We start from the raw sequence: 25,036 nt of genomic DNA, 5'->3' as shown, positions 1-25,036 counted from the left end.
TAAATTCCATAATTATGTATGCATCCATAACTAAGCAATTCCTTCCACAGTTCGCACAGTTTGTTTTATAATGTAAAGGGGATAGAATTTGTTGAACAAGCTCGAGATAAATTTGATTAGATCAACACATAAACACATAATTGTTCACTTGGTTATTAATTTGTTATCAGTTTGTTATTAATTGTTATTAACTTGTTGTCGATTTGTACATGGGTATTCAAGGTACATCAGGAACCCAGTCGATGGACTTCAACGTCCTCAAGAATCTATCTGTAAAGATATGATGATCTTATAAGAATTCGATTTCGATTACAAGGAATCGTAACATTCGAATTAAGGATACATGGAATCCAATTAAGGACTTTGATCCCGCGCCTTGAACATCCACGAGGATCTAATTATGAAGAAGAACCTCTAAGGATTTGGAATTCGTATAGCGCGAAGAGTTTAGGAACTTGGTACTAAGTATGCTAAGACCACATACGAAGTATAGTGTTATGAGATCAAGGTTCTAGATATGCTTAGAAAACATATAAAGCGAATGGATTCTTGAAATCATTGAGCTATGCATGCTAAGTCGGTGTGTGAAGCAGGGTGTTCTTGGAAATCGCGTGCTACGTATGTTAAGGCAACATACGAGCAAAGTTGCTAGGAAATAAAAAAAAATATGATTTTGGAAAAACTTTTTGTAATGCTTTTGAAATTACGTACTAAGTATATTGGATAAACATTTTTATGAAATGTTTTTAAAACCACGAGAGATGATTTTGAAAATATGTATGAGATTTTTGAAAACATGCACAATCTTTTAAAATCATATGTTGTGTAAAATATCGTGAAGTTGGGAAGATATGATATGTAAGACCAATCAAGGGCTTACAGAAGTACCCTTAGGTACCCTATTAAGGATTTATAGTGGTACTTTGGGTATTCGTCCAGAGTTGTAACTTGCGCCTTGTACTTCGTTTCCTAGGAAGAAACGGGTACTTTGGATTTTCGTGGAGATCGCAAGTGATCATAAAATGGAAGAATATTGAGAGTAGGTTGTTTTACAAGGAACATGGTTCCTTGATCGTCGGTATTGTAGGGGATATGACGTTCATACATGTAACCACGTTTGTATATTGCAATGTAAATAGAAATTTTATTTATAAACAAAAACAGCTGTTTCAGAGACCTTGATAACAAAAGAAAATACATAACATTTGATTGTTTCTAAACAACATCGTCTTCCAGTTGGTCAAATGCTCATCCCTGTGTTGGATTTGCATTAGCAAGCTTTGGGCAATTATTTCGAAAATGGCCCATCTCGCCACAGTTGTAGCAAGACCCTGGTGGAAAACGAGCTTGAGCAGGATTATTGTCAGCTTGATTTGGTGCAGCTACAGCTCGGCAAACCCTAGCTGTATGACTTATAAGTCCACAAATTAGGCATTCGCGGCATTTCACACTAGCATGATGATGAAGGTTACATTGGTTGCACAAGGGTACAGTTCTGTTGTATGGCTTCCTAGCAGGGGGTTGAGCTGGTTGGTTGGGGACAGCTTGATCATTGTGAGCAACCACAACGATGTTTTGAGAAGCCTTTCGCTTCTTTGACTTCTTGGATGATTCAGTCTGCTAATCCTTTGGTTTCGATTCATCGGTCGGTTTCTTATTGACTTTTCGGAAAAGTTTACCTTTCCTGATCTGAGATTCAGTCAAGGTAGCGGATAGCTCAATGGCATGTCTAACTGTAGTAGGGTTGCTACCAGTAACAATGTCTTGTACTGGGTTAGGGAGGCCATCGATATATTTTTCAATTGCCTTATCTAAAGGCGTAACCATGGTTGGGCATAACAGACTTAATTCCTCATATCAATCCGTGTAGGCTCGATGCTCACCACTATCTTGCTTAAGATCGTCGAATTCCCTTTCCAATGCCCTGATTTCATGACGAGGACATAATTCCTTCATCATCAGAGCTCGAAGCTCTTCCTAGGATTGAGCCAGTGCTACCTCGGCACCCCTATCTCTCATCACACCATTCCACCATGTTAAAGCTCGTTTCTCAAAGACACTAGATGCGAATTCAACCTTTCGCTCGTTTGGACACTGAACATGTCTGAAGCTGCTTTCTAGACTATCGAACCATTGCAAGAGTGCAGTTGCTCCTTGAGACCCAGGAAATTTTGATGGCTTAGCTGAGTTGAACGTTTTGAAGTTACAGGGAGCATTATTGTTGTTATTGTAGGCTTGGTTACATTAAGCAATGATGTTTGGGAGTGCAGCAGCCATTTACTGTGTAATGATGGCTGCCAGTTCGGCATTAGGTATCTGATTGTCACGTCGAGGAGGCATTCTCAAAGAGGAAACATGAGAGAAGACAAGTGAAATGGCATTGGGTAAGAATAGGATGTTACAATTACCGACCAAAAAGCATGGATGATGGTCATTTGTTCGTACTACGAAGCAAACAAACGACGCACAAAAGCTGAACAAAGTAAACAGGTCCTCACCCCAAGAGTTCCCAGGTAAGAGTGACTGGTCCGATTATGTGGATTTGTACGAACACTCTAGCCTTAGACATAAAACTCAGGATACAGGCACCCACTCTTCCGGATTGCACGTGTTCACATTAATAAGACCCAAACTTTGACGAGGTTTTAAAAACTTTGAAGGTTCAAAACCTTATAATAAATCATCTTAGAACAGATGATTTTTTTTCAAAGCGGATTTGAAATTTGTGTTCTTGTTGTGGTTGTCGCCTAAAGATAGGCAACGGTATTATTTTATAAATAAACGCAAGTAAACTCGCGTTAGGGTCCTAGGAAGCTTATAGACTAGGTCAAAGCATTACTAATAACCTAATTCCCTATAACCATGAGCTCTGATACCAACTTTTCTGTCACACCCCGACCGCGTTAAAACAATAAACTGCGGCGGAAACATCGGGGAGTGTCGTAACAGAATCATTGTTTCACAACACATGGTCTAAAGTTTATTTTTATTGAATTAAGTTTATTACATTGTATTGAAATTAGAAACAAAACATGAACAACTTGACTTTCATTGTTATTAAGTCACTAAGGCCTCGTCCATTCCTATATGAGCAAGCACTAATATCATCATCAAACATCATCAACTATGGTACCTGAAACATATGTGAAAATACGTCAGCATAAAAATGCCGGCGAGTACATAGGTTTTATGTGAGTGTCGGATTCATGGCCCGTTTACATGTTGAAATAATTTGAACAACTTTGTTAATTAATATTAGAAAACCAAGTTTTAAAATGTTTATATTGTAAACTGAAATAACCAAGTTAAAACAGATTAGTTATAGTTTATAAAACCTCGATGCCATGAATCTTAACTCAAAACATTTATTTATGTAAACCCAGATCGTAAATCGTTTTTGTAATAAAACTCGAATGGTTTATATTATTAGAAAAACCTTGTAATGTAACTTTGTTTTGAAAACATTTGCCCAAGTGATCTACATAACGCAATGATATATAATGTGTTAAAAGCACATATATATAGGAAGTAACAGCGGCGTATCCACCATGCTTTTATCACATTACACCCACCCCGTTACCTAATCACTTCCCTAACCCAATGGTTCAAATAGTTCACAGTGATTCAAACAGTTCCAAATGGTTCAAACAGTTCAAATAATTCACATAGTTCAAACAGTTCCAAATGGTTCAAACAGTTCAAATAATTCAGGTAGTTTAATATAAACCATAGCATTTATTTAGAAAAGTGGAAATCGTTTAGCACATATGAATCACCCCAAAACAGTTTAAAACGGTAAAAGAGGGGAACTATGTACTCACTTGAGAATGCTTAGAAGTCTTGAAATAACAACCAAGAAAAGCTAGAAGGATCACAGAATCAATCGGCACCTAATATAGGTAACTATGTCGATAAACCGGACCTAAATCGGAAGATCGGATAGAATGAGGTCTTGTAAACCAAATGAGTGTTGGAACTCATATAATATGGTCTAACAAAGCCTACATTCAAAATCGGAACCTATCCTAAGTGCTTACGACCCATAATGACTCGTTTAGGTAGCTTACGCTACTTTAACGTGTCGTTCGCAAAACACGTTCGGACCGCCTAACTAGTTCTATGACAAGTATTATATGGCTCAACAAGTCTAATAATATTTCCTAATCAGTTTAAATGTCAAAATTTAAGTTACATATGCTTAGAATGAATTTATGTGCAAAAAGGGCATTTTAGTCATTTTCCTAATGCATATAAACTACATATCATACAACTAACTAAACGAAGTGACCATAAGGTATAACATCGGAAGGTTATTCCCTATACAACTATGGTCACAAAATATGCTTGGTCGGATCCTAACGATCGACCAAACGGGTTGAGTTCGAAAGTCTAAGCGGTTGTTTGGACATGTACTTTGACCGAAACTATGACTCGTCACTACGCCTAATCAACGTGGTAATCAGTAGGTATAGTCACAAGGGACTATAACCGTCGTGATTACGCTCACGTTGCAAAGTTCAAACGAACTTTGTGTTGACCAAATTGTGGTCAAAGCAGAAAGTCAAACACGGTTTGAGTTTTACGCTTGAAAAGCAATAAAAAGCATGAAAGATACTTACAAAGGGTCCAAGCTAGAAAGATCTTGATCCAAAATACTCGGGTATGAAGTTTTGAACTTCAACTTAGAGCAATTCAGACCAAGAGTGTGAGAAATGAGTGAAACTTATGTGGGTATTTATGGAATTCCCACAACCGTTAGGATCGTTTCTCGTTATTCGAGCTTTGATCAAGACCATACATGTGGGGACATGGTTTTATAATACAAGAGGTACACAAAACAAGTCCATAGAATCAAAAATTAGGGGTTAAAAACCATTAGAGCAGGTTATAAAGGTCAGATTCAATGTTTCTACAAATCTGCTGGTCTGGGACTCCTTTACGGACAGTAAGAGGTCCCATACGGTCCGTAAGGACCCTAGGTGCTGGTAGTAACTTTGCAAAATTGGCAGAACAGGCCCTTTTGACTCCGAACTTGATTTTTGATGCGTTTTGGCACTTCTAACACCTATCAAACCCATTTTTAAGCTCCATAAGGATGTAAAAACATAGGGAACTTGAAATATGCTTAGAAACATCTCGAATGTCGGTTCATTTGGCCGTGCGGTCGCGTTGTTCGGTTAATTACGACGAAAACTCAAACGGACGCGAAAACGATCCAAATTACGCGACAAGTGGTATTTTTGCATTCCAATCACTAAAATAAAATATTTTAATGATAACAAAAAATTTTGGATGTCCGGATATAATCAGAATGTAAGATATGCGCGAAAATGCAAACTTATGCACTTTTTGACACTTTTAGTCCCTATTTGACCAAAAAGTTTATTTCTTGCACACCGAACCCCTCAAAGCCTATTTCTAAGCTATGTAAAGGATATTTAGGGTATGTTTAACTTATGATAAAGTTCCAGAATGTTCATTATCACACGAATCGGCATATTTTCGCAGTTTGACACAAATAGTCCCTTCGATCGAATAAACTTGATTTCCACACACCAAACCCTCCAAAACTTATTTCCAAGTTATATAAAGGTAATTTTAGGTATGTTAAGCCTATGTCACTGTTCCGGAGTGTTTATTGCATTAAACTAATTATGTTTCCGCATCAGTTCGCGTATAACCTTCCAGAAAGCGATTTAAAGCTCGAAATCGAACAAGAATTGATATTTGCAAATGATACACATATCTATATAAATCCCAAGTGTGAAACACAATATTTCATTGATTTGGTATTTTTTTTGATGGTTGAGGAGGGACATATATCACAACACATGCTTGCATACATTATTATTTGTATGGAAGAATATTACAACTCAATTCTTATCTAGCCACCTTGCAATTCTCTTCTGCAAGTTACCTTGGACACCATTCAAAACCCCTTCTATATAAAGCCATGCATTTCATGAACTTTGAAGGTGTACCCAAAAGAAAAAAAAGGGCAACATACTTTTCTATTGTGTGTCTCGCCCTCTCCCTCTGTATTCTCTATTTTCTTTTTTGTTCTTTCTTTAAATAATAATAATAATGTCCTGCCCCGTTTTAAGTGTTTTAACCCTTGATCACTAATACCCTGTCCGAATGATCTAGAGCCCCGTAACGCATGTCAAGGCTCTGCCTGACTAAGTTCGTTAGGGTTCTGTCTCGTGACGTAAGGATAAAAATTGAATTGGGTTACTATACTTAATGCGAGTACATTATAGATTTTATTTAATAATTCAGGAGTAATCCCAAGATATAACAACCCTCCTTAAAATATTTTAGACACCCCTAAATGTCCCAAAATACACCCCATATACGAGTAACGGACCCGAATAACCTTTATATTAATAAATAATAAATAAAATAGCGCCGTCGCGGCCCACGACCGCCGAAGGAGATTCCTTCGCGGGGCGCGACGGAGTATAACTTGCCGGGCACACAAGCAAGCCAAATGTCAGGCCACGTGTCAAACCTACCGGTGACTTACCCACCGTATTGCCGCCTTTCTGGACCTCGCGGGCCGCGAAGTCCCCTGTTGTTTCTCTCGCGGGGCGCGAGAGCCCTCTGATTCAGCCTATAAATGGAGCAATCTAGATTCATTTCTAACTCGTTCATCACACAAACTTTCTCTCTCAATTCTGAATAGCTAAAGTAATACTCGGATATAATACCCACTAACATAGCAAAACTCTGCCTCGTTGTAAGTATCATAACCCTCGGTTACGTATTAGATACGCTACCCGATTGATCTAGTGCTCCGTAACGGCTGTCGAGGCTCTACACAACGTAGTCGTTGGAATACTGTCTCGGGAAGGGTATAACTAATCTAAATTGGGTATTATACTAACACGTGTGCATCGTTTAAATTAATAGATTATAACCAGGAAGTCACAAGGAAATACCTAAAATACCAATGTGAGTAATCCTCTTTTTGTGTAAACCTTTTTGAGTAATCCTCCTTTTTGCAAATTATTTTTACAAAACCTCAATTGTTTTACATTATATTAAACAGTGATTGAGTATTTGTATTCTAGAATTATCGTCGGTATGTTGGGGTTTTGTATACAAAATTTGTTACTACACTATGAGTAGTAACATGACCACCAATCATTGATTGACAGTACCGTGGGTGGTAATTAAGGTAGAAATATAAAAAAAATGTAATTGCGACCGCCCACAATGCTGTAAAATGATAAAACCTGTTTTGACTAAACTGGGATTCACTCACCAGTATTTCTTCCTGATAAAATGTTTTAAACACGTGTTTCAGGTAACTTAGTGTGAAGCCAATAAAAGCCAGCTGGAGAGCACTGAAGGCTTTGAAAAGTGCCTATAAAACTTAACTAATTAAAAAGGTGAATTGTTTTCAATAATTAGGGTTATTCCCTATAAATATACTACAAATGAAAATAGGGTTTCGTCCCACTTGTTAATTTAAATGTATTATCAGAAAAACTTTGGTTTTATCCCATTTAATTATTTTAGCTTAAACATTTTGGTGTTTAACTCTGATAAAAATATTTCCTAACTACGGTCCTGATGAAAATTTCCGCTTCCAAATTAATAAACACCGATACCATCTAACTGGCTCGCGGCTCCCACTCTCGGGGAGGGTCGGGGGCTGTGATAGAAGGTGGTATCAGAGCTAAGCCACTTGTTTAAGCCATTTAGGTGTTTCTCTAATACCTAAACCTTAAACATTTATGTTGTGTTAGGAAATTAATATCTTATGTGTTATCCTGTGAACATAAAATATTAATGTGTTTATCATGATTTTATGCCATTTAACGAATTTGAACCCCCAAAATGTGTTACCCATATCTGTATCTTACAGTTATGCTATATTTAAGAAAAAATATATATATAGTTGATATATTAATAATGTTATGTCTTATTAATTTTACGATATATAACATAATAATATTACAATATTAACATTAATATTAATATAATGTAACACAATTCCGGTATGATATTTGAAAAAAAAAATACCATAATATAAATATTAAAATATTATGTAATATACCTAAATGATTTTTATGTCATTTAAATTTTCAGGATGTGTAACCCCTAATTGTATCTTATCATATGTTAAGTTATATAAATATAAAAGAAATCTTGTAATATTAAATCTTGTAATATATATGTCATACCCACACGCTTATGTGAATATAATTTAATATAAATTATAATAACATTTTGATATTGATACTAATATCTTAATAAAAAATATAAGATAATACCATTAGGTATGATGTCACTGAAATATCATAATATAAAATATCATTTAATAAAAGCTGTATATTTTATAATTTATGATATAACCCAATTTTTTACTTGATTTAAAGATATGTATTTGTTAAGGTTTTGGTAAAACATATAGTCATACACTCATACTAATTTTGTTAAAATATAATGTTTCAGCATTGTTTAGATACAATAATTAAAATACTTTGAAAATCTCTTAATGATTCTTTATCGTATTAATTAATATTAAATAAGTAAATTATTCATCAAAATTTGATAAGTTATGTAATATTCAGAAATTATATATATAGTTATATTGATGACAATTAACATGCGAGAGAAATTCTTAATACACAAACGCTCTCGAAGAAAAGTCTTTAGTATATATTATTTATCATCATTATTATTAATATACTACACTAAATTAAGTATTCTTCTAAATTAAAAACTAATAATAATAATAATTTTTGGAAGAATAAAATATTTGGCTCTTGAATAAAGTTATGAAACATAATTCTTAATTTAATTTATATAAATAATGAACAAGAATTATTACAGTTCGATGATTCTAAAATTTAACACATATACGTATACAATGGAAGATATAAAAAAATACGTACAACAACTTGGTACTGTGTGAATGATTTTTATACATAATACCTAGATATTAGCAGGAAATAGCTCAAACATGTTTCTTAAATTATATGTAAGTCAGATATATATATATATATATATATATATATATATATATATATATATATAATTTGTATTAATGATATTTCATCTGTAAAATAAAAGTATGTACTTACTATATCGTTTAAAATATGTACAAGAAACAATTTTTATCATTTAATAAGTTTAATTCATTTCTTAAACTATATTTAAGTCATATGTATTCTGATATGAGAACGATACTTAAATAACAAATTTTAGAAACGCTAGACCTTGTATTAACTATTTTGATTCTTTAATAAGTAGATATAATAAATTAAGAATTTGAATCAAGTTCTAAGTATGTAATAACCAAAATGAGGCAACCTGTCAGTTAAAGCTTAAATTGTCCTAAAAGAATCCAGAAAATTTATTAAATTATTCCTTTCGATGAATTTCCTTTCCAAAATATTATGTTCAATAAATAGAAACTTATTTTGTTAATATAAAGGAATAAACAAAGTTATGGGAATAAACGGGATAACTAATACAATTAGTTATGTAATTGGATTCTTATGAATTGGTATTATATATATACATACCACAGGAAATTTTAGAACTTTATATTTATATGTATATATATGCAAGACACCATTTTCTTAATAGTATGCATAATAATCAAATATCTTCTGTAGAAAGACAAGCTTTTATATAACAGAAGAAACAAACCTACATGTTTACTCAAAACTTATTTTGATACCCAACTTTAATTTAAAAGATACCTTAAAGAATATCTGTACTAACACCACCTCTTGAAAAACAATAGTTGGTCAATGACGAAGAATCTCAGAATTTAATATAAAGCTCTTACCTTTATTTTCTGAATACCTATCCAGTCATGAGCTCTGGAAATATAGTTGAATTAAGGCAATTTAGAGAAAAGGTATTACACCAAAGAAAGAAACAACACCTAATATAATATATACATTTTCTTTATATTTTGATAAGATATATAGTGAAAGAAAATGTTAAAATATAATATATATATGTATATATATATATATATATATATATCAATGCATAATACTGATGGCTATGACTATAATTATGCTAAAGATGCATGTATAATTGCTTAGCTCTGTGATAATTATATCTGAACATGTTTGTAATTCGAATGTCAAAGGAAATGGCATGTAATCAAGAAATTCAGGCTGGTAATGACAACTCTTTGGATAAAAATACTGTAGAGAATATAATAGCTCAAGGAATATCGAATGTCATACCTTCGATCATTGAAGCTATTAAAATTTTTGTACCTATAAATGAAAATCCTACTATACACTGTAAGCATACCCATCACTTCATACCTAACCCTAGTATCAACAGAAGTCATGATATTCGTATCAAAACTCCATCTTCCAAACGAAAGAAAACCACAACCTATAGCTACTCTTATAAAGAATTCCGCTTCGACAAATCATGTAAGGACAAAGAAATGGAACCAGCAATCACGCGACCTATCTGCAACAATAACAAGAAGCATGTAAGAAAACGCCATTTTAAGAAGACACTTCGCTGTAACTTCTGCAGGAAGGTTGGGCATACAGAAGAAGAATGTAGAAAGAGAAGGGAAACTAATGTATGTTATAAATGCGGAGATCCAGGTCACATCCGTCTCTACTACCCAAAACTATCTAAGGCATCCAACAACGAGAATAGAAACCCAGTTAAAGCTAAGGAGAACGCATATTATTTACAACACTAGAGATAACAACAAACTTTTAAAATAAGGCACCCTTAGGTTTTGTTGTACTTGAGTATTAATTGACTTTTGATTCCGATTAAAACTTCATCAATAAAAGGTCCCAATTTTCCTTTTATAGAGCCAACTCTCATTTGTCTCATCTATTGACAAATTCCTATGTTGTACGTGCATTTTTTGTCATGCATGTGAATTCACTTCAAAAGATCAGTTATTCTTAAGTTTTAATAAATATTTTGTTATACTCATTCTGATAATCTATATGATTTCATGATGATAACCGAGTCAATAAATTTATTGGAAAACTCCTTTTTCTTTTTCAAAGGTACTTACCAGATTTTTCATTGAAACCATTTCTTGTCAATACCTAAATCCATTGTTGGAATACATCCAAACCAAGCTCAACTATTTGAACTTGTTCACAATATACATTCAAATTCAAAATCCCATATGATGAATTGAGATCATCATATTCGAGGTAATTTCATTATTTGAATCATAGTAAACTTGTTTAAGGTCTTCAATTTCAATGAATCATTTGTTAAAACACGACACCTTGCGGTGGCGATTTCTTTGAAACTTGGACTCATTTCATTTTCACACCTGAGATACGAATTTATCTATTTATTGATTCATTATCTTAAACCAGTCTTAGTATAATTTTGTGTTAAGATAAAGGTACCTAAATTCTTATTCCGTTGTACCTCCAACATTTCTTTCATCTTTGAATTGATCCTACAATATTCATATCTTTCTTCATTTGGAACATCCTATCTTTTGAATATCCATATTCACTCCATTTGAAACTTTCAGTCAATTATGAGAATGGTGAATTCGTTCGGTCACCGTAATCATTGAATTCTTTCAGTCATTACAACACATTGTGGTGTCTGTATAAATTTGTAGCCTGTGCTAATAGTCAACCCTAATCATACATCATTCGTTTGACTAATCATTCAAGTAGTCTTGATACAATTATGTATTAAGACCATGATACACTAAATTCTATTGTGTTATCCGATTTATCCTTGCCATTTAAATAAACGTCATTGATTTCTGGTTTGATTATTGACAAATCATTTTTCATACTTCTATCTTCAATTAAAATTATTGATTCAGAGTTCTTTTTTTTTTAAACGATCAAAGTAAGTTTTTTTCTAGTATTGAATCCTATTGTTTCTACAAGTCATTGCATTTCGAATTCCATGCCTATCAAATCTCTCTTTTTATTTGTGAAACTTAGTCACCTTGATAACGGTATCATTTCATCTCATTCAGTTAACATCAATTCTTGAAACTAAGTTTTAAGATCATTGAATTCCAATTATCCTATGACATCTTTATATTCATCTTTTGATTCTATCTCAGACACCTTGATAACCAACTAAAAGACGTGACGTAACCCCAAGAAGATGTCGTAGCCCAAATCACGAGGACGACATTTAAAACAAGGTGGGGAGGATATAACATTCCCAAAGTTTTAAATTTTAAAATAAAGTTATTACACGAAAAAATCATGGGTGAGTTGAATGTTAGAAATATGAAGTATCTAGACGGGCCTAGGAACCGTTTAATAATTAAATTATAAAATACATTATATCCAGGACTTACTCCGTTTTTAATGAAACTTGGTTCAAAATGTAGATACAGATATTCTCGTTCTAATGATATATTTGTTGTTTTGTAAAACGTCATAGTTTAAAAGTTATAAGAGAAAAACGAGATTTAAGCAAAATTAATTATATAATATAAAAATTCATTACAAAGAACTTCAAATTCATGAATAACTCTCGTTTATTTTTTTATATTATTTAAATTTAGATACTATCCTAACCCAGTAACATGTGTCCACCTGTTAGCCTCAACACATGCTTGCATACATTATTATTTGTACGGATGAATATTACAACTCAATTCTTATCTAGCCACCTTGCAATTCTCTTCTGCAAGTTACCTTGGACACCATTCAAAACCCCTTCTATATAAAGCCATGCATTTCATGAACTTTGAAGGTGTACCCAAAAGAAAAAAAAGGGCAACATACTTTTCTATTGTATGTCTCACCCTCTCCCTCTGTATTCTCTATTTTCTTTTTTTTTTTGTTCTTTCTTTAAATAATAATAATAATGCACTGCCCTGTATTAAGTGTTTTAACCCCTGATCACTGATACCATGTCCGATTGATCTAGATCCCCGTAACACTTGTCAAGGCTCTGCCCGACTAAGTTCGTTGGGGTTCTCTCTCGTGAAGTAGGGATAAAAATTGAATTGGGTTACTATACTTAATGGGAGTGCATTATAGATTTTGTTTAATAATTCAGGAGTTATACCCAAGATATAACAACCTTCCTTAAAATATTTCAGACACCCTTAAATGTCCCAAAATACACCCCATATACGAGTAACGGACCCGAATAACCTTTATATTAATAAATAACAAATAAAACAAATAAAATAGTGCCGTCGCGGCCCACGACCATCGAAGGAGATTCCTTTGCGGGGCGCGACAGAGTATAACTTGCCGGGCACACAAGCAAGCCACGTGTCAGGCCACGTGTCAAACCTACCGGTGACTCACCCACCCTATTGCCGCCTTTCTGGACCTCGCGGGCCACGAAGGCCTCTGTTGTTTCTCTCGCGGGGCGCGAGAGCCCCCTGATTCAGCCTATAAATGGAGCAGTTGTGATTCATTTCCAACTCGTTCATCACACAAACTTTCTCTCTCAATTCTGAATAGCTAAAGTAATACCCGGATATAATACCCACTAAAATAGCGAAACTCTGCCTCATTGTAAGTATCATAACCCCCAGTTATGTATTAGATATGCTGCCCGATTGATCTAGTGCTTCGTAACGGCTGTCAACGCTCCGCCCGACGTAGTCGTTGGAATAATGTCTCGGGAAGGGTATAACTAATGTAAATTAGGTATTATACTAACACGTGTGCATTGTTTAAATTAATAGATTATAACCAGGAAGTCACAAGGAAATACCTAAAATAGCAATGTGAATAATCCTCTTTTTGTGTAAACCTTTTTGTGAGTAATCCTCCTTTTTGTAAATTGTTTTTACAAAACCTCAATTGATTTACATTATATTAAACAGTGATTGAGTATTTGTATTCTACAATTATCGTCGGTATGTTGGGGTTTTGTATACAAAATTTGTTACTACACTATGAGTAGTAACATGACCACCAGTCATTGATTGATGGTACCGTGGGTGGTAATTAAGGTAGAAATATAAACAAATGTAATTGTGCGACCGCTCTCAATGCTGTAAAATGATAAAACCTATTTTGGTTAAACTGGGATTTACTTACCAGTATTTCTTGCTTATAAAATGTTTTAAACACGTGTTTCAGGTAACTTAGTGTGAAGCCAATAAAAGCCAGCTGGAGAGCACTGAAGGCTTAGAAAAGTGACTATAAAAGTTACCTAATTAAAAAGGATAATTGTCTTCAATAATTAGGGTTATTCCCTATAAATATACTACAAATGAAAATCGGGTTTTGTCCCACTTGCTAATTTAAATGTATTATCAGAAAAACTTGGGTTTTATCCCATTTAAGTATTTTAGCTAAAATATTTTGGTGTTTAACTCTGATAAAAGTATTTCCTAACTATGGTCCTGATGAAAATTTCCGCTGCCAAATTAATAAACACGATACTATCTGACTGGCGCGCGGCTACCACTCTCGGGGAGGGGTCGGGGGCTGTGACAAAAAACATATTGTTGACGACCTTGTACCGCGTCGCCGACGTGTCGCGTCTTCCAAAAATTAGCATAACTTAGCGTAGACAGTAGCGGAGTACGTCAGTATCAAACATCTTGTTGCCGACGCGACGACGTGATCTCAGATGCCAATTTTCGTTTGTTGACCGATTTCGGACGGGGGATATCAATGAGTTACGAATTTTGAAACATTCATTCAGTTACATCAAATATGTTTACCTTTTTTTTCTTTTTATTTTTTTTAACGGCTAATAGCACATAACATCTACTCACTATTAAGTTACACCAAATTATCACTTTGCTTAGAATTAAATCTAAAATCTTCCACTAAAATTATTGTAACACCCTTACAATTTTTAAGCGGATTTAGTTTTAGATCACGAATATAATCATGTAATTATATTTACAATTACACTGGAAAATACGGATTTATTTAAAACTTTTCTTAATAAAAAGAATACAACATAATGTATAAGTTCATCGTTTAGAAATAACGACGAAACAACGTGCGGAAGCTTCATTTAACTATGTGTTCGGTTCTTGTATCACGCTTGATCCTCATCCGAAGCCCGTAACAATCACCTATGATCAAAACCAACGTAAAAGTGAGTTTTGATAGATTAATATCAAGTTATAACAAGGTAAATAGGACCTACAGTCTGAACCATAGGTCACACTACAACCCAAAACAAACAAACAGCTCTTCCAGACCGTAGCCTACGGTCTGAACTGTGGGTCACGCTGCAGCCCAGCTATTCCTATTTTTCAGTTATGGTCCTTTTTACGAAAACGGGCGTAACTTTCGAACCGTTTATCCGTTTAACCTCACGTTTCTTCCTACGTGATCGTAATTTAATTCTCCATCATATGAAGTTAAAATCCTACATCTAAATTCAAAAATATTTAGATTTCAAGCTCTCGTCTTGAAATTCAATTATAACTCTTTTTGACCCGTTCATGATTATATCAAACAAACTTGTTTGTCGCCTTCGATTTTTTGTGAACATATTATTACAATTATTTCCTATTGTACAAGGTTCAAATCACGGGTTTTTACACATCATTGACCCGTTTTTTATTATAATCTTATCTTGACCCGTTAAGGGTATTTATGCACCTTTAAGTATAAATCTATATATAGGAGTACCTGGCTCGAGTCAACATATAGACAAGTTTCAAAACCTTTCGCTATTAATCACTAGTTAGTAGTGATGCGAACCTTATGATAATTCCTATGAACACAAAACTCAACAAGCGATTATCGAATGTTATTGTCAAATGGTGTTAACAACACCATTTGACCCATTTAGTCAAATTGACCATTCATCTATATAGGATGGTATTTAATTACCATTTCACCCCTTTTAAACCTATCCTGGTTTTCTCTTTGAACTCTTTTTACTTAAAAACCGTTTTTTTATTTGTTCGTCATTACATGACTAATTTGCCATTTTACCTCTTTACCATATTTCATGATTTCTTACCATTTTCCCTTGTTCCGACTAGCATTAAATCGTGTTGGAACATCATATTCCAATCACGTAATAGAATTCATATACAATACTTGCAATTAAGTAAATTGTAAATAATGTAGGGGCGTAAGCTTTACTTACCTCTCATCCGATTTCGCTCTTTCTCCACGTTTTCAAGCCGTTTGACCCGCTTCTTTTCCCAACCCGCCACCTAGCTAGCTTAGCGTCAAACTATCGTCATCATTTACAAGGTGGTTAGTTTACTTATTTTTGACATACCTTACGATTCCCTTGACTTGGTGATCGTTTCTATGTATTCAAATCCGAATTTGGCCTTCGTTTGATCCTCCAATTTGAAGGTTTTGTTGAATTTAGGGTTTGGCAACATGGGAGCTTGCTCCTGCTCGTGGCCACGCACACACACACCCACTAGTGTGTGTGTAGTGTTTTGATTTTAATAAAAATCAAGATTCAATCCTCCTCTTTTGGCCCCTCTAGTTTGTAACTTTATAAACTAGGGTTATTACCCAAGTTTTCTTCATTGTTTTAAGACACATATTTAACTAGGTTGATATTCCTAGTTACTTGGTGGGTTTGGGGAAATTATAACCCGTTTTATTTTAGGTCCCGTTAACTCGGGCCTCTCGTAACTTTATTTTCGTATAAACATTATTTCGCCCCCTTTTTATTTAACATTAGGTTTATTTATTTAAATCCTAATATTTACCGGGTAAATTTTACCACTAACGGTATTTTACCCGTCTTTTAGTGTTAACATGGTTTGATTATCAAACCCGTTTTCGGGGTGTTACAAGTCTACCCCCCTTAAAGAGGTTTCGTCCCCGAAACCTTATTTATGTATTTCATTTATTTGATCAAACGAACCAGGTTTCGTTTTCAACGCACCCAATTCTTTTAGTGTTTTTCCGTTTTCCAATTCCTCTCATAATTTTTATATCTGTTAAAACGTTACATCTCACTAAAACTGTGTTTTAGTTTAACGTTTTCTCTTTAACCCATGTCAATTTCAAAGAATTTACGTCCAAGGATTTATCCCCTTCCGTTGTCATTTCCGTAATGACTTCGCCCTTTTTGTGACGTAACACCATTTAAATAATTGTGAATTCTTTTTTCATTAAAGCTCGTTTAACTGTTTTAGTGAAATCCCTCACTTTTGTTAACCAGACTCTTCGTGACCTCTTCGCTTAAACCAGTTCGATTAACTTAGCGAAACCTATCGCTTTTATACTAACGTTACTTTTCGTTGTTATTATTTTACGCGGGAAGTTGCAACAAGCTTCCTCGCTTTACAGTATTGACCCGTAGGTTCCTTCACATAGCCTCACAGGCTTTCTCCTTAGATTTCCACCCTTCTTTTTTTAGGCTTTTTAAAGTGAGACACCTACAATTCGTTTCTTTCTATTTGTGACCCGAAGGTCTTTTGGTCCCGTAGACTTAACATTAATTATTATCCCGTAGGTTATGATGATCCCGTAGACCATCTTTTATTTGAGTCTTTATTCAAATGTATATACGTTTATATACGCGTATGGCATCAAGGCACCCCTTTTTATGTCTAGAAACATTTATTTTTGCTTTTTGGGTTTCATTCGACCTTGACCGTAGTCTAAGGCTATATTTATTTTCTTTCGAATTATGCTTCCGACTCTATGACTTCTAACGTCACTTACACGTCGGTTTGTCCTACGCTTACCATTACCCGGTTCTTACCTATACTTCCTTATGACCCGTTAACCAGGCTCTTTTATCGTAGTGTTTTTAGCTTTCCGGTTTCACCAGTTTGCGTTTTCCTTACTATATCAAGCGTCATTCCTTAATTAACTCGTTTGACCCATTTTGGGTGAAATTTAATCACTTATGAGTGTCAAACTTTGTTCTTTATTTGACCCGTCCAACTTTGAAATAGTTGAACGACACTTTCAAATTTTATGTTTGCAAAATTTTGTCGTCTTTTAGTCATAACTCTCAATCCGAGTCTTTTGACCCTTTTTTTTGCGTTCCCGTCTCTTGGTTTACACATACTTCTGAATCCCTACCCATCAACCGAGTATTTTACCGAAGTCACTATTATTGCAACCCTTCCGGTATGCATTAAAATTTCGTTTTGATTTATTTGGTCGTCTTAGCGAATTTCATTGCTTTTATTCAACCGAGTCTTTTATTCCTTATTCTACCCCTTTGACTTGTATGTGTGAATTTCATCACTTATAACAGTCAAACTCTATCCCCTATGCCTTAGCATTCACATTAGTTGGTTTGTATTTTTATTTACTTCAGTCTTTGTCCCTTCTCTCGGGCTCGTTATTCTAACGTAATATGCTTCTGTCATCCGACTTGCGTTTACGTTTACCATCAAACATCTTATTTATTTGATTCATTTGGGTACCTTTTTAATTTGTCCCATTCACCCCGTCCTTACTACATCGGACGTAAATGTGTCCATCATAAGAAGTTCATGACATCATGTGTTCACTTCTTACTTGGCCAGAGTAAGCGATGGACACATGACACACATGACCCTTTATAATTTTCACATTGCGCCCCATGTAAGTAACACCTCAATTTAGTTTTCTTGGAAATAATATCCTAAGTAGGTATTCTATTCGGGTTTTCCAAGCTTTTAATTAACATATGCAACGATTATTTGTGAGATTAAATATATTAATATTATATTATTTAATCTTGTAGCCATTATAATCATTTATATTATATGGATTAAAATATATTAATAACCTATTAATAATTAGTTGGTAATTGTTGATGGACCATATTACCCTTATTAACTAATTGGGTTTCCTCTTGGGTGTATATATAAGGAGATTATTAGAGAGTTTAAGGGTTACACAAGTTAGACAATTTCATAACCCTCATAACATCATTCAGGTCTCTCTCTCCATAACCGAACCCTCCCTTGTTTCGGTTTCATCACTATCATAACTTTACACCCTAAGGAGGAACCAGATCATCCTGACAAGTATGTCGAACTCAATGGCTGCATCTCTGACTGGATTCTCTGCTGGCCTGTCTGCTATAACAGGTACATTATTCATGTTTTCCATTATGGTTAAACAGAACTGGTCAACATGTGGTATCAGAGCATATGTTGATAAATCAGTTCTGTTTTCGTATCCATCATTCTGGGATCATAATCTGGAAAACAGAAAAGTTTTTGAAGCCATATACATCACGGCTCTTTTCGGTTTTACTTGTGCCAAAACCAGTATTTTAAGAAAGGGTGCTTAATCATGTCACCCGAAACCATAATGGGTAAATTAATATCCGAAATCTGTTAATAGAAGTCTTAAAATTTAAGATTTCGGATCCCAGAATTATGTTTAAATTTTCTAGGGTTCATCTTTTGTTCTAAGGAAAACTCGAAAATTCCTTAAGTATTGGAATATAATTTGGATTAGTGGGTGTTTTTACTGATTTTGATCTGAATTTTATCTATTAAAATCTTCGAAAACTTTTAATAGATAATCAGTTATAATTTTCGAAATCTTTTATAAGTTTAGATCGGCAATAAAACAGGAAACATTATCCCACAATCCCTAAAATTTCGAGTTTTCAGTTATTATCACAAAACAGTTGTTAACAGTGGGCTCGAGACCATCAGATCTCGACTCGAGACCATCAGACTATGACTTGAGACCATCAGATCTCGACTCGAGACCACAAGGTCTCGACTCGAAATCATAAGGGTCATCAAATGTTTACAACTCGAGACAAAGGTCTCGACTCGAGACCATAAATTCACAACTCGAGACCACTGAGATTTCGACTAAGGGCTTCAATCTTCACAACTCGAGATCGTGGTTGCGACTTGAGACCTCATTATGAGTCGAGATTTCATAAAATGCAGTAGTCGAGACCATGGTTCCGACTCGAAACAACAAGGTTCCTACTCGAAACAACAAGGTTACGACTCGAGACCTCATAATGACTCGAGATCTCATAACTCAGTCGAGACCTGACTCGAAACCTCATTATTTTAGGTTGTTTAACGTGAACTAAAATTTAGCTCGGGGCTCCGCCCCGAACCTCATTATTTTAGGTTGGTTACGACTCGAGACCTCATAATGACTCGAGATCTCATAACTCAGTTCGATCCGCGCTAACAGGTGGTTTGCTATTAAATACTTGGTTTTATTAACACCTAATTAACTAATCAGAATCAGATAATTTTTACAAAACCAAAATAGATTAACTTGAATGAGCTTCTGATGTATCATTTCTGGCTAAAGCTGATTTAATACATCTATTTATTGTTCAAGTATTATAAAAGCTATGTTGAGTATGCATTACAAACGTGAAATGTCTTAATTCTTGCCAAAGCTGATTTAATTCATTTATGTTTAGCATGCTTGACAAATGTATAACTAAAGTGATTGTCTCATTTCTGGCCAAAGCTGATTTGTCACGGTTACTTTGCACACATACTTAAATGATTACACTTCTGGCCAAAGCTGATTTGTCTTCGTTTAAGTAGAATTTTAACTAAGTCTATTATTTTGATGTTAGTAATAGACAATATCACAGTTTCATAATTAAAATGGTCATTATTTATGTCTGCCTTAGTATAATATGCCCTTAGATCACATTAGGACTTCTTTCTTAGTATCATAACTTGCTCATCTTATTTCCACTATCAGCACCCAATTGCGGGATTCCACCTTTGACTGGTGATAACTTTGCTGAATGGAAGGATGCCCTCATGCTTACACTAGGATTGCTAGACTTCGATTATGCTCTTAGAGAGAATAAGCCAGCGGACCTTACCACTCAAAGTACTGCTGCTGAGCAGATAGTTCATGAAAAATGAATTAGGTGTAACCGCATGTCTCTCATGTTCATGAAGCAATCCATTCACAATGCAATTAGTGGTGCTATTCCTGATTCCGAGGATGCTAAAACCTACCTGGCTTCTATGGAGGCTCAATTCAAAGGAACATCAAAAGCACACGCTAGCACTCTTATCCTCAAGCTGGTGACAATTAAGTATGATGGGAGGAGCGGCATTCGCGAACACATCATGATGATGCATGACATGGCCAATAAGCTGAAAGGGTTAGAGATGGAAATCAGTGATGGTTTTCTTGTTCATTTCATCATCACTTCGCTTCCTTCGTCCTATGAAGCATTCAAGATCAATTACAACACTCAGAAGGACAAAGTGCGTACAGGAGGAAGAGCGTATGAAGATGGATCGCACTACTGATGTTGCTAACTTCACCACCTCCAGCTCTAAGAAGAGGAAGAACAACTATCAAAGAAAGGATGCTTCCAAGGTCCAAAATCCAAATCCTAATACAAGTGCACCTTCAAGCTCTAAGAGCTCCTTAGGCAAACCCTATTGCAAGTTCTGTAAGAAAACATGACATAAGCAAAAGGAATGCCCTGACTTCAAGGAGTGGCTGGCTAAGAAAGGTAACGATTTTTTCATAATAGTTTAGTCCTTTAATTTAAATGTTCCTGCTAATTCTTGGTGGTTTGATTCTGGTTCTATGGTTCATGTAACTAACTCTACTCAGGGATTCCTTTCAATCCGGAAGCTGGGAAGAAACCAAAGAACACTTAAAGTTGGGGATGATCGGGAATTAGAAGTGAAGGCCATAGGAACATTACAATTATTTTTGAAAACTAGTTTATGTATTAAACTTTATGATACCTTATATGTTCCTGAGGTAACTCGGAACCTTGTATCAGGACCAAAGTTAGACATGGACGGTTTTGTCGTTTCTCATGGTCATCGCAAACTCTCTATTCTCTATGATTCCGTTGTTTATGGTACTGGCATTCTGGATGGTGGTCTCTATAGATTAGAACTAGATGATAATTTTTCCAAATCTTTGTTGTCATATAATATTAATGAATCACTCACAAAGATGGAAAAGAAACGAGACTTAGAGACTTCATCCATGTGGTGGCATCAACGTTTAGGCCACATCTCAAGAGAACGATTAAATCGTCTCGTAAAGGATGAAGTCTTGCCTCCTCTTGATTTCACTGATTTTGGAACATGTGTCAAATTTCTTAAAGGCAAAATGACATCAGCGAATAAGAAAGGTGCCACTAGGAGTTCTAATTTATTAGAACTCACTCACACTGACATTAGTGGTCCCTATCAAATCGCTGGCATAACAGGACATACTTCATTTATCACTTTCATTGATGATTATTCTCGTTACATGTACTTGTATCTTATTAAGGAAAAATCTGAATCTCTTACAACTTTTAAAGATTATAAAGCTGAAGTTGAAATGCAATTAGATCGTCAGATTAAAGTTGTGAGATCAGATAGAGGCGGTGAGTATTATGGAAGACATACTGATGTGGGTCAAGCTCCTGGTCCATTTTATGAGTTTTGTAAGGGCCAGGGGATTGTGAACAAATACACCATGCCTGGTACACCTCATCTGAACGGTGTCGCTGAACGAAGAAATCGTACCCTTATGAACATGGTGCGTAGTATGTTAGCCAACACTAATTTACCATTATTCCTCTAAAATTGAAGCGTTAAAAGCAGCTGTTCATATACTCAATAGAGTTCCTTCTAAGTCTGTCCCTAAAACTCCTTATGAACTTTGGACACGAACGAAACCGAGTCTTAAATATATGAAAGTATGGGGCTGCATTGCTGAAGCAAAACTCTATAATCCTTTCCTAAGGAAACTTGACCCTAAAACAGTTACTTGTTTCTTTATCGGGTATCCTGATCATTCAAAGGGTTATCGTTTCTATTGTCCTTCCCATGTCACCCGTATTGTTGAAACCAAGCGTGCTGCGTTCCTGGAGGATTTCAAGGTCAGTGGGAGCAGTACCAACCCTTACGAAGAATTGCAAGAAATACAAGACGCAGGGGGGGAGAGACTCGTCGCTTACCATTACTCCGTTCACTCCTCTTGTACCCCATGCAACTGCACCTGAAGCCACTGCACAAACTCCATCTCCACAATCAGAACCCATTATACCTCATAACGAAGGCACATCAAACGCTCAAAACCAAGACAACGCTGAACCTGATAATCAATTCAGGAGGTCATCTAGGCAAAGACGGCCTACTAATTGGGATGATTATGTTACCTACCTGACTGAAATGGATGCTGGAAAGTGTTGGTGCACGAATGTCTAAAGCCTGCGTCTTAGTCTTAGTTGATCAATGTATAGGGTCTAGATGAGTTAATTATGAATGTATAGGGGGTTAATATGTAAAAGTTGGGTTTGTAATGTCATGATTTCGCTTATATGAACATTGTGCCACATGAGCGAAATCCCAACTAGATGATTTCGCTCATATGAGCATGGTCATATAAGCGAAACCCTGTCCCCTATATATAGTAGTGTTGTTTTCTCATTTTGGACGTTCATGTCTCCCGTGTAGCCGAACTGCTGTTCGTATATTTTCTGAAAGATTAATGAGAAAACTGTTTTAAAGTGATCTACTTCTGTTTCTACTCCATTTCTGCTTTGATTCATGCCGATTTTGTATTTTCGCTGCATTTTCGATAGTATCTAGCTCTGATTGACTCACACGACTGTCAATAACGGTCCTACAGAAAGCTCAATGATCCTACCTCTTATAATGAAGCCATTAGCAGTGATCGGTCTTCTGAATGGAACAAAGCAATGATTGATGGGCTTGAATCCATGAAGAAAAATGACATTTGAGATTTGGTAGAATTACCTAACGGTGTCAAACCTGTAGGTTGTAAATGGGTGTTCAAAACAAAACTGGATCCGAATGGGAACGTTGAACGCTACAAAGCGAGATTGGTTGCTAAGGGCTACACTCAGAAAGAGGGAATTGATTATCAAGAGACGTTTTCACCTGTCTCTCGTAAAGATTCATTAAGGATCGTTATGGCCCTAGTAGCTCATTTTGATTTAGAGCTGCATCAGATGGACGTCAAAACTGCTTTCCTTAACGGAGACTTAGACGAAGATGTTTACATGAAACAACCTGAAGGCTTTAAACCTGAAGGTCAGGAGCTGTTGGTGCATCCGTCTGTCGACTACGTCTTGTATCGAGTCTTGTAGTGTATAGGTTAGAACAGGGCACAAAAATCAGGAAACATGTGTTAGACCTGATTTCGCTTATGTGTCATAGATAGGATTTCGATCATGTGTCAATCTCTTGATTTCGCTTTTATGGTTATTTCCTGATTTCGCTTATGTGTCATGTACATAAGAGCGAAATTTGTTAACCTATATATAGGGTATATGAGCGAAATCACAGTAATAGTTGTAGGTGTTGTCTTCCGGTGAGCCACGAAGTGCTGCCGAAGTGTTGTCAGAACTTGTAAACGCATCCGTGATTAATACAACAACAGTTTAAAGTGAATTCTGCTGAAATCGCACAAAAGCATTAGTTTCCGCCTCTTGTTTTGGATAGGAATTCTTCTGATCGACTCAAATCGGGCCGAAAACGATCCTACAAGTGGTATCAGAGCTCAGGAGGAAGAGTTCTTGCCATTTCAACTGCATATTCTGATTTTCTACACCTTCTTTTTCATTTTTGAAAATTTTTCACGGTAAAACCAGCTCAAATTCACACACAGCACTTGTAATCATGTATTAATAAACCCTTGAAAGTTTCAAAGCTAAAATCGATCTAAATCTTAGTATTTTTGAGGTTTCGCTCATAGTGACTCGTGAAAATGATGACATCATGCTGATTTCGCTCATAGTTCACACTTGATTTCGCTCAAACAGTCATCCGTCGTCTAGTTTCGCTCCAAGGGTACAAGGATTGATTTCGCTCAAAAGGAACTAGGTGATTTCGCTTATAAGACAAATTGTTGATTTCGCTCTTGTGAACCAGTTAATAATCTGATTTCGCTTTTGTGGACAATTCAAGAGTAATTTCGCTCATAAGGCACAGTGTGGTTTCGCTCAAGTGTCACTTGGGATTTCGCTTATTGTGACAATTGAGATTTTGTGACATCTGGGAATTCGCTCCAAGAACCTGACTTTGCCTAAGCTTGGAAATTTGTGAACTTGTGAATTTTGAACAATGGACAAAGAATTTTATAACGCTTATGCTAGCCAGATTACAATCAAGCAGAATGCTTTGCTTGAAAACGAAACCGGGACGTCTCAGAAACCGCCT

The sequence above is a fragment of the Helianthus annuus genome, chromosome 16, assembly GCF_002127325.2.
Source record: "Helianthus annuus cultivar XRQ/B chromosome 16, HanXRQr2.0-SUNRISE, whole genome shotgun sequence".
Classification (NCBI taxonomy): Eukaryota; Viridiplantae; Streptophyta; class Magnoliopsida; order Asterales; family Asteraceae; genus Helianthus; species Helianthus annuus.
This window is presented reverse-complemented; position numbering follows the sequence as displayed.